At 38.0% G+C, this 13,031-nt stretch overlaps 1 protein-coding gene across 2 annotated transcripts in view; it reads left to right on the top strand.

Annotated features, from left to right (window-relative positions):
- Nucleotides 1–13,031, top strand: part of LOC138021412 (cytochrome c oxidase assembly protein COX18, mitochondrial-like) — a 401,574-nt gene that overhangs the window by 361,523 nt on the left and 27,020 nt on the right. The window lies entirely within an intron of this gene.

The following is a 13,031-nucleotide window of genomic DNA, read 5'->3' as shown; positions in this document are numbered from 1 at the left end:
CTTATCCATCCAGCTATAGAAAGAGAGCACATACAAGGAAATCTTAGACTTTTTATAGAAATCTCAATTAAGTAAGCAAGAACGACGGCATCGGATACGAGAACGTGAACTAGAATTTACCTGTGCGCTATTGTAATCATTTTGCCGTTTATTCAAGTCGTTCAGCATGGAAAGGATGTGCCAACTTCCCTAGGAAAAAATGTTATGAACAGTGTGGAGAGAAAATTGAAAATTTATTTTCGAAGGCTTGTGTCCTTCAGATTGTCTTTTTTTCTAAATTTAAGGTCGTTGTTGTCAAGACGTGAATGGCAGATAAACATGCAGGGCAAGCAGAGGCATTTTTTGCATATAAAAGCCATTATTTTGTGGGGTTTTGGTTGTCACCTGAAACAGTGAGCACAAATTTGAATTGGTCATTCCATTTTTTCCTGTTTGTGATACGTCCCATAATTTTAGGACGACAACTTTATTCTCCCAGTAATGATGACGTTATTCATTAATAAAAAAAATGGATAAATGACGGCCCACAACGCCGAGAAGGAGCTTTCAAACAATTATGCTATGGCGGAGAGGAATTTATTGCCCAGGGGAAATAAATGGATTTACGCTGAATGTAACATGCTAAGTTAGTTATTTCCCATATGTTGCAGTTTGGGCATTCCTGTAAGCCGGGAATTTCTCTACATCTTTGACCATATGCGCAAGCTAGGCTGAGGCTGATTCAACGGTGTCAAGTTCAAACAAATGTTGAATTCGACTGTGTTAAGGTATGAATAGCCTGTGTACAGCCGCCCGCTCTCCGAAAAAAAATCGGAGAGGAGCGACGCTCCTCTCACAGGCTAGGTATGGAGAGTTCCGTAGACTTCGATGGGAACCTGGGCAAACGACCAAGTTCGCCAGAAGTTCATTTAGCTCGCGGATTTCAGTATCCGTCCTGTGTTACGTTGGCCGTGTGCTCGATTTTTCCCATGGATCCATTTTTGCTTATTAGTTTTTTCCAAGTAGTTTGCATGTTTTAAAGAATATTTCCGCATCGGCCTTTGATTCTTCATTGCATCAAATTCTCCGCGATCATCATATTTCTACATGTCAGCCTTTACCCATAAGCTGTTAAATGTTCCTTTCTCAACACTTCCTAGCTGGAAGATTTGCTCAGGAAATATTTGCTCCTGGAAAAAGTCGTTGACTGCCTCATATTTTGTGCCAAAAATAACCTTTCGAAAAGGCAAGGGGATAATTATTGAAAGGACTAAAAGAAAACCGTCCTTACCTTGATTTATCGTAGCACTGGAAATGCTGCGTTGTAAACAAATGGGAAAAGGGAAACGTGCGGGTAAAATGTGAAAGAAATGAACTGAACCAAAAAGCAGACTAGGACTCATGAGAAGTGAATGCAGCATCTGCAGCAGAAAACTTCAGGTGTGTTGCGTTTTACGTCAAAATTAGAGCTGAAGAAACGCATTGATATTTGGGCAACCTGTCAAGAGCTTTCGAAACTCGATTGCTTTGGCATAATGAAAGAAAGGAAAAAGGAAACACTATAACGACCACCTGTCACCGAAGACAGTTTATTTCAACACATCTGTGTTAAAAAAACTACATTCTTGTTGCATCGTTTTGTGAAATAGTTACCTACGGTGTAGAGTTAATGTAAATGATGATTCGGGAAACAGGAAAGTTCCGTAAAGGTTGCCTAAACTGAATGAGAGCAACTGAAGTAAATTGACAATAGTTTTAGTTATTTAGGGCGTACTAGTAGTGACTCTAGTAAAATAATAAACGACAAAAAGAATTTCTTGGGCTAAGCTTATTTACTAGCGACCGGAAACTGGTTAAAACTGCGGTTATATAACAATTTTAACCACTTTTCAGGCAAGAAAGTAGTTTTTTGTTCCTTATCGTTTCGGTTTTTTTGTCCTCAATGCATGCAATTATTAATCCATATTGAAATAGGTTGGAAGTCGTATCAGTTGCAGCAGTCACAAGTTTTCTGCCGTTTTGAACAATCAAGACCATGCATATGTAGGAACTGCTTTAATTAAAAAGTTACGTAATCGAGTCATAAAGGCGAACAAGAAAGTCGATCCTGCTGCAGTAGTGTCACTCGCTTTGTATTGTTTTTACAGGTACCTTCGATTGCGTCCAACGAAGTCGAGAGTTTGTCATGTGTTATGTCTACAGTAAATCGTGTCCTAGTAATTTGCGATTAAGTTTGAACTCTAATGAATCACGTGTTTTTGATGTGGTACAAGCCAAATGTTTATAAAGATTCACCAAATTTCAAGTGAGGCTCGGTTGTTCATGATTTTTTGCGGCTTGAACCTCCAATTGTTCTTATCCTTTTTGCACTGTATCCTGGCGACAAAAGAAATGGAAACTTTATCGTGTACTCCATGAACAAACAGAATAAGTTATTTTGCTGCAAAATTTATTGAGCCATTGAATTTTTGAAAACAATAATGCTTGTTGTCTTGGTGAAAATTAAAACTAGAATCGCGAAATCCACATTTCCAACATCATTGGGAGAAAATTAACGATAGTAAAATAACATGACGTTTCGACGACTTCATGTCATCATTGTCAGATGAATAAATTAAAAATAATATAAAGGCATATTTATAGATTTAGAAAGTGAGAAAATAAATTGGCATGAAAGCATTCAGGTAAAGAGTTTTGCGCGAATGGAATCCGTTTGCGTGTTCAGTTTCGGTCCTTTGTTCTTAATCCACAGCATTTCATAGATCAAACAATCGAGTTTGCTACGACATTTCTTTAGGACTTTAAAGTTCTTAATTAAGTTTGTAAACGGATTCCATTCGGTCCATTCCATTCGGTCCGCAAACGGATTCCATTCGCGCAAAACTCTTTACCTGAATTCTTTCATGCTAATTTCTTTTATCAATTTCTAAATCTATAAGTATGCCTTTCTGTTATTTCTAATTTATTCATTTGACAATGATGACATGAAGTCGTCGAAACGTCTTGGAAACATGGTGTAATATTTACCAGTTCTAGAACACTGTTTCGGGGATCGAGTTGATGAGCGGCAGTTGCACGAAAAATGTTTTTCCATTTTTCATTTCTCAGTGTTTTGAATAAAGTTATACTGTTAAAATTTCCACCTGTGTTTTACGGAGTCTCTCAAGATTTTCACCAAGTAGATCATCTTTTTTTGCCAAACTGGCGCAATATTAAGAGCGTATACTAGAATGAGGGTCCCCAATAGGGTTCTTCAATGACGCCATCCCGACCGAAATTTCCCCTTTATCATGGTCATGGCGTCACAGCATGATGTCCAAACCTCGTCGTCAATTACAACAACAGGTGATTTAGAATACACCTTGTTAGTTTTTTCTACCAACCTTCATGATTCAATTGACCTTAATTGCAGCTTCGCGCAAAATCACAGTTTTGAAACCGAAATGATGCGTGATTGTCCATTATTAGTAGTAATTAAATATGTTCATATTTTCCACTTTGTTATACTCGGTTGTAAGTTTAGCAGTGTACCGGGGTGACAGGCCTACACGACTCCCCAGCACGAGTTTTAGCCTTTCAGTTTTGTAATTTGGCTGTCACGAGTATATATTGGATTGACCGCCCTCTTTTAGTAATATATGAGTGGCGGGTTTTTTAGATTTCTTTGAGCAATGGTTGTCGCTCTATTGTCGCTCTTTCATGAGGATTTGTTTAAGTTCGTCGCTGCTGGGTGGTATTGTGTAACGAAAGGCAAGATTCGTTTGCTCTCCTGTGGTTTTTGAAGGAGTGCAAATTTCCTGTTTTTAAATTGTGCTTCTAATACGTTGCTTTGAACAAGATTTTTGGGATAAACTCTTTCACGTAGGCGTGATTTAAAATTTTGGATGAGCTTTAAGAATTCTCAGAGCTTCGCCTTTGACGAACCCTTGTTTGACACCTGGTGAGTGGCACGAGGAGAAGTGCACGTGTTGAAATGTTTCGGTCGGTTTGAAATGCGTGCGCACATCAAGGAGTGAATTGCTCTTGAACCTTTCGCTTTTGTAAATCAGGGGCACCCAACGAGAATATAGTTCAAAACCACTTAAACATAGCATTGTAAAACGTATTTTAGTATTTAAATGGTAGATATAGGCATATTTTTATCCCCCAAAAATTTTTCATCTGTTCGGATTTCCTAGCTGAAAGTCAAGTGATCCGAAAATTATAGGGATCAAAACGTACCTTTTCGAAAATTTCAGCCAGGAAAAAGGCTTCCGAAAATGCTAGGTGATCTTTTAAAGGTAATAAATGGGCAATTATACCATTTTTTAGGGGCTCGAAAATCCTAGGACAGGCAGGCAAGCAAGAAATTTTACACAAATGTTCCGAAAATTCTAGATCTCAAATCGTCTTCCGAAGAGATATTTTCCGAAAATTTACGTTGGGTGCCCTTGGTAAATGCCAGTGTTTGTATCCAGAAACGTCATTTATCGGGGGCTGGTGTTTATTTGCTTGTTCAATGAACTGCATTATCTCCTCTCTGTTTGTACTTCTTTTGTCTTTTCTTCTTTCATTTGTACTTCTTTCTTATTTTCGCTCTTTCCCCTCTCATAAAATGAGCCACACAATCTATAATAACGTGTACGTCGCGAACAGTGACGTCGGTGCTGTCCGACATTTTCAAAAACCAGAGTATAATTTTGGCCTATGCTACAACAAAAACGACAACCTCGTTCCCAGGGTCACTCTTCTCTGCCTCCTTTGTCGTTGAGGAACGACATGCTCACCAAAAGGGAAATACGAGAATCAACCGAAAATTGAAAACGATAAGCAATTACAAATATGAAGATACCTCCGCCAGGTCACCAATATTTTCATACCCGACGCAACTAACTGCTACTACGTTTTAATACGCAACCATAAATTAGTCATTTTCCCTATACATACAAGACATAACAACAGTGTAGATACAGGGACTCATAGGTCAGTAAAGACCTCATACACATAGAATGAGGAATCAAATCGTAACAGCCTACTACACATATTAGAAAAATCATGCCCGTAATCCCTCTCGATTGATGCCAATTCTCTTGTCCGTGCAGGCAAAATAAGTAACTATTTCTGTCAGTTACGTTTCGCTTTATTGTCAGAAATACTATATAGAGACAGGAAGCTTTTGGAGACCGTTAAAGAAGCTGAAAAAGGTATTTGCCCAATTGGTAAAAAAGAAATAGAGGATGAATACCACTTTTTAACTGTATGCTCTGCTTACTTGGAAAAATAAAGGTTTTTATTCGATTACTTGGAAATTAAAAAGAGTATAGAATGTCACCTAATGAAATTTTCATCTTTCTAGCAGAAATGTTCAAATCCAAAAGTTAACAGTAAAATGAGTGTTAGAGTGCTTTAGCTCTGAGGAAATAAAGAGAAAGAAGGCAAGCCGATTGAATATTTATATCTATATTTAATCATCCGCATTTTATGTGTTACACACGAGTAGAGAGTTGCCTCTCCCATACAAACCCTATGAGACAACCTTTGCGCATATCTTTCTATTTTTAGAACACGACGAGTTCTCCTGCTCTGCACGCACTGTTTAGATTGGCCAATCAGAATAAAGGTATTGTCAATCGAAGACAAAAATAGCACAAACGTTGCCTGCAAATTGTGCAAATTGGTGTAAATGTGAGTCTCCTGCTGAAGGGTTAGTTCTAAAAGTAGAAAATAACCGGCAAGGGGTGACTGAAGGAAATAGTGCATAGGGAGGCTCCTAATCATGGGGCCCTGGTGTTTTCAGGAGCCCAAGCCCTTTGAGCCAACTTTTGCGCGTATCTTTGTATTTTTAGAACGCCACAAGTTCTTCAGCTCTGCACGCACTGCTTTAGAATGGCCAATCAAAATTAAGTTACTTTAAACGAAGACAAAAATAGCAAAAACAATGTATGTAAAGTGTCCAAACTGATGTAAGTGTGAGTCTCCTGCTGAAGGTTTAGTTCTCAAAATAGAAAGATACGCGCAAAGGTTACCTCAAGGGCATCGTGCATAGAGAGGCTCTGTAAATAGCTGTTCCCATCGTAGACAGTGTAGATAGCTGTTCCTACTGTAGATAGTGTAGATAGCTGTTCCCATTGTAGACAGCGTAGATAGCTATTCCCATTGTAGACAGTGTAGATAGCTGGTCCCATTGTAGACAGTGAAGATAACTGTTCCTACTGTAGACAGTGTGGATAGCTTTTCCCATTGTACACAGTGTAGTTAGCTGTTCCTACTGTACACAGTGTAGATAGCTGTTCCTACTGTACACAGTGTGCCTACGGTGGATAGTATATACGGGCATACATGACTCTTATTTGCATATATTCGTGATAGGGGTCAAAGAAGTAAGCGCCGGTGGCACAAGTCGTTACGAGGGTCTGGGGGAATGCGCTCCCAGAAAAAAATCGAAATGCAGAGGCACGGAAGTGCTTCTTTCATAGATATTTTGTCATAAGTAAACATTAATCAGTCCAAGTTTAGAAAGAGATTTACTTTTAGAGGTTAAGGTTTAGTAAACTACTGGTTTTACCAGTAATTTGTGTTTACCCAATAAAGTTGTATTATTATTGTTATTCGTATTGAAGTATTGATGAATTGATGAATCGCTAAGCAGCAGATTAGTCTATGATGTCTGCAAATGGATTTTCCTCAAAAATATGTTTATCAATCAAGACAAGCGGATCGGCTGTGAAAAGATTCAAAGGTAATATCAGTAAAGTCCAAACTATCTGCCCAACACTCCAGAAAGAGACTACATTAAGTTTTCTTTGGAATAATTTATCCCCCTTGCCCCTCCGCTAGCTACGGCCATGGCAGTGTTCCATTGCAACTTCCGTATGGCGCTCTGTTTAATAAATTGATGTCAGTTTTTCATGCGTCTGTCCTGTTATTGATCATGAATTTCGTCATAACATTGCCAAAGTAGCTGTGAATCGCCGAGTGGATACGAGGACCACAATTCATTGTCAATAACAGGACAGACGCATGAAAAACGGACATTACAAAAAGGAAGTCTGACCAATAGTCTGACCGCTTATTGACAATAAAAATTAGCCCATGAGCGCGCGAGAATTTGCAGTCATTGTAAAAACCCTACTTACACAATCAGAAGCGCGATATTCTGTTGAGTAGTGACCCTTTGAACAACTGGCACCTGTCGTCTAATAGGAGAGAACTACAGTGTATTCAAACTGCATGTACAGTTGAATTTATAATCAATCCTTAAGAGATTTATTGTGGAATTTATGTGAAATGACAATGCATTCACAGTAATACCTGTCTCACTGAAAATATACACTTGACAGAGTTTAAACCTGTTTCCTTTCAGATCGTACGTGTATGACATTGCTGAATATTCTTTGGTGCTGTAACAACTACATTTTAGGCTGTATTTCTCTTCATTTGTTTGGAAGTTCCCTCTTTCACCAGTGAAGAGTGATCACAGAAATTTTAAAGGCCCAGTATCATCCCAAGGGGATGTATGTGAGAGACTTTGTGCAACAATTCCTATTTCATCTGAACTTTTTTTCTCTGTCCCAAGAAAAAGATTTTTGATAATCATATCATCACTTTTGTCTTACTTATCGTTTTGAATAAAAAAACGATGATTGCAAAGCTTTGATGGTGATACTGGGCCTTTGAAAGTTGTATTCAGAACCATGTAACAATTGAAAACAGTTTTGTTGCTGCAGCAGTAAGATAAATTATTATGCTAGTGTACATGTAGTGTTTGATGATGAAATTATCTTAGGTAAAGAACTCGCATTACAAGTATGTACATGTTGCATCATCGCTAGCTGAATCGTGTTGATAAGAGCTGAAATTACCATAATTTTTAAATGTTTGTTATTGTATAGTTACAAAAAAATAAATATTCAGAGTTTGCCAGTAGAGCATTGTCATTATTGAATGCTTGCATTTTGGGAGAATAGACTTTGTTTTAAGGTTTTATATAGTGTCCATCGGTGCTACACCACTAGCAAACCTTAAAAGAGATACACTTATTCAGGGCTGAATCGGTTTGTTTCAAGTTCGATTGGTGCTTATAAACTCTGGCTTAAATACCAACGTTGCCACAGTACTTAACCTCGATTACAGTGCTATTAGAGCTTCAAACAATTTGGCTCTGGAACCAAAGCTATGATTCTTATCACAGTTAGACACCTATAAATCATGGTTATGATTTGAGACATGATCTCTGTTTCCCAGTTCACATCATAGTTCTGACTCCTACCCATATCAATCGTAGTTTTGATTCCAGACATGATTTCAAAAGACAAATTGAAATCATAGCTATGATTCTTACCGCTAGAAATCATGGTTACGATTGCTGACATAATTTCAGAAGACCGATGAAATCATAGCTATATTTCCTGACATGATCTTACTTTCTCAGTTGAAATCATAGTTATGATTATTATCACTATATATCATAATCATGATCCCAAATATGATTTCAAGAGAATCGTGGTGATGATTAAATGAACAGAAACATCATAGTATGATCTCTTGGGTACTGATCAAACCATAATATGATTCGCTAGATTGAATTCCTGTGAGAAAAAAACAGGAAAAAAACTTCGATGCAGCAATTTAACACTTTTGCTTTTACACAGCGGCCTTAAATCGAGTAACGAATGGAAATTTGTAAAAAATGAAAAAAACTTTTTTCGAATGTCCCAAGTATTATGTTGAAACTTCCAAATAAAAAGCAAAATTGTCAAATAATGAAACTTGTTGTTTGAATGTCTACCTAAATGAATTGAATCTGAGCGTAAATGACAATGCTTTATCCACAGTAGCTGGAGTTCACTATATATGCAAATCTCGTGCTTGATATTTTCTTTCGCCGACGATGAGCTTATTTTAATGTTAATGAAAGTAATTTCATGTAATAAATGAAACAATTATTGAAGGACGCGAACGCGACGAGAATTTTTAGCCAGTAAAAAAAAAAAAACCCGAAACTGAACACTCAGTCTCTTTGCATTGCCATATATCAGGGGCACCCAACGAGAATATAGTTCAAAACAACTTACATAGCATTCTTAAACGTATTTACTATTAAAACGGTAGAAATATGCATATTTTTAACCCCTAAAAATTTTTCATCTTTTCAGATTTCCTAGCTGAAAGTCTAGTGATCCGAAAATTATAGGGTTCAAAAGTTACCTTTTCGAAAATTTCTGCCAGAAGAAAGACTCTCAAAAATTCTAGGTGACCTTTTTAGGGTAAAAATCCGTTAAAAATGGGCAATTATACCATGTTTTAGATGTTCGAAAATCCTATAAGACAGACAGGCAAGCAAGAAGTTCAGAAAATTCTAGATCTCAAATCGTCTTCAGAACAGATATTTTCCGAAAATTGGCGTTGGGTGCTCCTGATATATCATGTTTCCCTCTTTTACGACTCACTCTGCAGCTGCTTCGAAATAGGGTTATAAATTCTTACGACTTGTGATTGATCTTATTACCAACTGTGGATTCACACGCAACAGTTCGCCAGATTTTTTGCAGTGGTCTTATTGCATTACTACCGTCTTAGTCCATCCTTCCGTCCAGTAGAGAGTTAAACGTCTAATAGGGAGTTAAATTACGACGGCGACGGCAAAGACAAAGCCACAAAACAAGAATATCATTGGTTAGAATAGGAAAAATAATCGTGCTGCACGTGCGGCAAGCATTTTAACAAAAACGAGCTTGTTCCTGAATTGCAGCTTGATGTAAAAGGCGCCAGAAAGCATTTAACCTTGACTTACTTTTTTCAGCAGAAGATGGGAAGAAGGTTCACAACTGGGTAGATGTGACTGCAAAAGGAGACTGTTATGAACTAATGCAACTGGAACTGATCACTGCAGCAGAATGCTTGTCATGCGCCCTTTTACGGACTTTTAATTGACAGAAGCTGAGTAAAATGAAACTTGTCAATAACTTACTTGTCTCCCATTTGATAGGCTTGTAAGCCCCAGTAATATAGGTCCAATTAATAGAGAGCAAATAGCGAATAAGAAACAATACTAGGTATAGATTTAGAAAATGTCTTTAAAAAAAGATAACTTATTGATTGGTGAAAAAGAGAAAAAAATGGAATTGAAAAGCAAAGATCAATTTTGGAAGCAGAATCATTGATAACTTATGAACGGCCTTCGGAAATGAGTGATCACTGATCTAAGACTTGAATAATAATTGTAATAGTAAAATTAATTATTTCCATTGCACCTGTAAAAGCAAGCTGGTATATTAAAATAGAGGAAAAATATTGCGGAATTAAAAAAAGGTATACACTTTGAAAGTTTCAATTAAAGATCACTATGGCTTTGTGACATTCAAAAAAGAAACACCGCTTGTATGGGTATAGATCCCTGCCAAAATTCAAACTTGTTCTTAAATAGTAGTTGTGCATGCTCGTTCGCCACGGTTATGCCCCCAGCAGAGATGGATAATTTATGCATATACTTCGACCTACTTTTACCCCCAGCGGAGATAGGTAATGTATACATATGTTCAATGGTTGTGTAGTTCGCGTCAAGGAATGACGTCATGGAATTTTAGCCGAGAAACCGGCGGAAATCCTTTAAGGAAGCGTCCATGTTGGAAAAATGAGGTGAAGAGAGATGTAAGAGGTAAAATAAGGAGGGATGCAAAGGAGGATGGGATAACATCATCGAACAGGCGATTGGTCGAAAGGTATGACGTCACAGGGTCCCAGACCCCATGGCTTAAGCGAAAAAAAACAAATCAAAATAGGACTTTTTTTACGGAGGGGGACATGGGGATTTGCGGTGTTGCGGTGTTGATGGTTTTTTCAATGCGGTGATGCGGTGAATAAAATCTCAATTTGCGGTGTTGCGGTGATCGCAAACCCAACGGTGTGCGATGTTTGTGTTTCGCAAGCTACGGTGTTCGGTGAAATGAAATTATTTGCTCCACACTCTGGAAATGTTGTTTTATCGCTTGGCAGCTTTTCGGGTCAACTTCTCAGTAATGTTCATGGAACTTCATACAAACGACCTCTCCGGGTAAGTACAAGAAAACTGATTTACGGGTATCAACAGTATCGACGCGTAGGCATGCATTGACAAGAGTACATTTTGTTGTGTTTATTTTGTGGAAAATTGTTTAGGTATAAAAGTGTTATGTCAAGTGTAGACGTTAAAATCATGTAGCTAAAAATAATTGTTGCGGTGACGGTGTTTCGTCGACTTTTCTTGCGGTGATGCGGTGTTCGTTGATTTTTTTTGCGGTGTTGCGGTGTTTAGGGCCCCCCCATGTCCCCCTCTTCATACGAATAAAACGGTTTAATAAGAACAAAAAGAAATCTATGTACAAACGGGAACGTGTGAGGCGACCTATTGCTCGCCTCGTTCCAGTTTACGATCGTTTAGGATATAATCGAATCTGCCGTCTTCTTGCTGCCTCTGACTCCAGGGACAGGAGAGGTAAAAGGGACCTAATTTGCGTTTTGTACTAGACTAAGTTCGAATAAAAGCGAGGCTGGAGTTGACCTTCACGGTTTTGGTACAAACCTCATTGCTTTTCTTATCATGATGCCGGTCGTTGTAATACTAACGAGTTTCTATTTACATAAGGAAAACAGTGAGGTTTGTATGAAAACAGGGTCAACCACAGTCTCGCTTTAATTCTAAGGCCTGGTAACTGGGCACAGAACTGTAAAACGGTCTATTGAGGAATGGTAGGGTGACTATTGCAAATTAGTGGCTCCCCGTCAAATGATTCAAGTTCTTTTTCTTGTTGTTGTTTTTATCGATTCTGAATGAAGTTATTGTACATTAGGTTATACGTGACTTAAACCGGCACAACTGAAATGATGGTAAATGGTGCCGTAAACGAAAAAAACTTTTGCATATCTTACGTTGGGACTTCTTCTGAACCTGTTTGGAGAAAGGGTTCCTGACAGAAGACTCAGGATTGACGCGCAACGTATGCTAACAAGTCGTGGATCACGGTTTCTTGGGTTGGGTTTTTGTGCAGTTTTGTTTCCCTATTCCTCGTAGATCAAAACAGAGTGGTGGCAAAGATTTCTGATACGTGAGAATAAAACCAGGAAATCTCGCCAGACAATGTTGTCTGACATCTGTTATGTAAACAGTAATACTTCTTCTGGCAATTTGTTACCAAGTTTGCTAATTTTAACTTATGCTATAATGAGGCAACTTCTGGATGCCACTAATTTTTGCCTCATTTTTTTTGTGACAAAAGTGCGTTGTTCTCTGATAAAAGAACATGTATTTAATTATCAGTTATATCATAGCCCGGGTACCCCCTTCGCTGGAAGGAACAACATTAAAGTGAACACTCACTCTGCAGGAGAAGGTGGAGGGAGATAATATTCCACGTCACATTTCAACCTGAATACATTTTTTACATTCGCGCGTGTTTTTTAAGTAGTTGACACTTCGGTTAATACGCATTTTCCAATTTAAGTTTTAATTATTCAACTATCTACATTGCATTATGAGTATTATAGGAAATAACTAAGCTCGTTTCCTGGAATCGATATCAAGCGATCTCATAACATTCTGATTTGCGAGAGGGCGCGCATGCAGTACGAGCTAAAGAGCGTCTTTTACTGTTACGGACCGAGCAAACTCTTTGATAAATTGATACCCAACTCAAGCAAATTGAGATCATCGGAAGCAAGAGTCATAGAAGTTAAGAGTCATTTTGAGGAAAAACCTGAGCTCGTGGTGTACAGCCCAAAAATGAAGAGATAGCTCTTTTGAATTCTGGGATTCTATAGGCATAGAAAATGGGATTGACTAGTGAATTGGCATAGGCTAAAGACATCGAAAAGAGACGCAAATGAATTGTTTCACTGGAAAATGAATAATAAGTTCGTTTGGAGAATACGAGGAAAAAAGAAAGAGTGTACGGCAACAGAAACGCTAAAGATACAGCTGTCACTATGAACAGTGTTTTAGTCAGTTTTCTTTCTCGACTCACTGCGCCATTGTGGTGAGGATGAGTTTGACAGTACATTTTTGCCACGATCGACATATAAGAAATGACGATAATAGA

Source organism: Montipora capricornis, chromosome 10 (assembly GCF_036669925.1).
Source record: "Montipora capricornis isolate CH-2021 chromosome 10, ASM3666992v2, whole genome shotgun sequence".
In the NCBI taxonomy this organism is placed as follows: domain Eukaryota; kingdom Metazoa; phylum Cnidaria; class Anthozoa; order Scleractinia; family Acroporidae; genus Montipora; species Montipora capricornis.
This window is presented reverse-complemented; position numbering and strand designations above follow the sequence as displayed.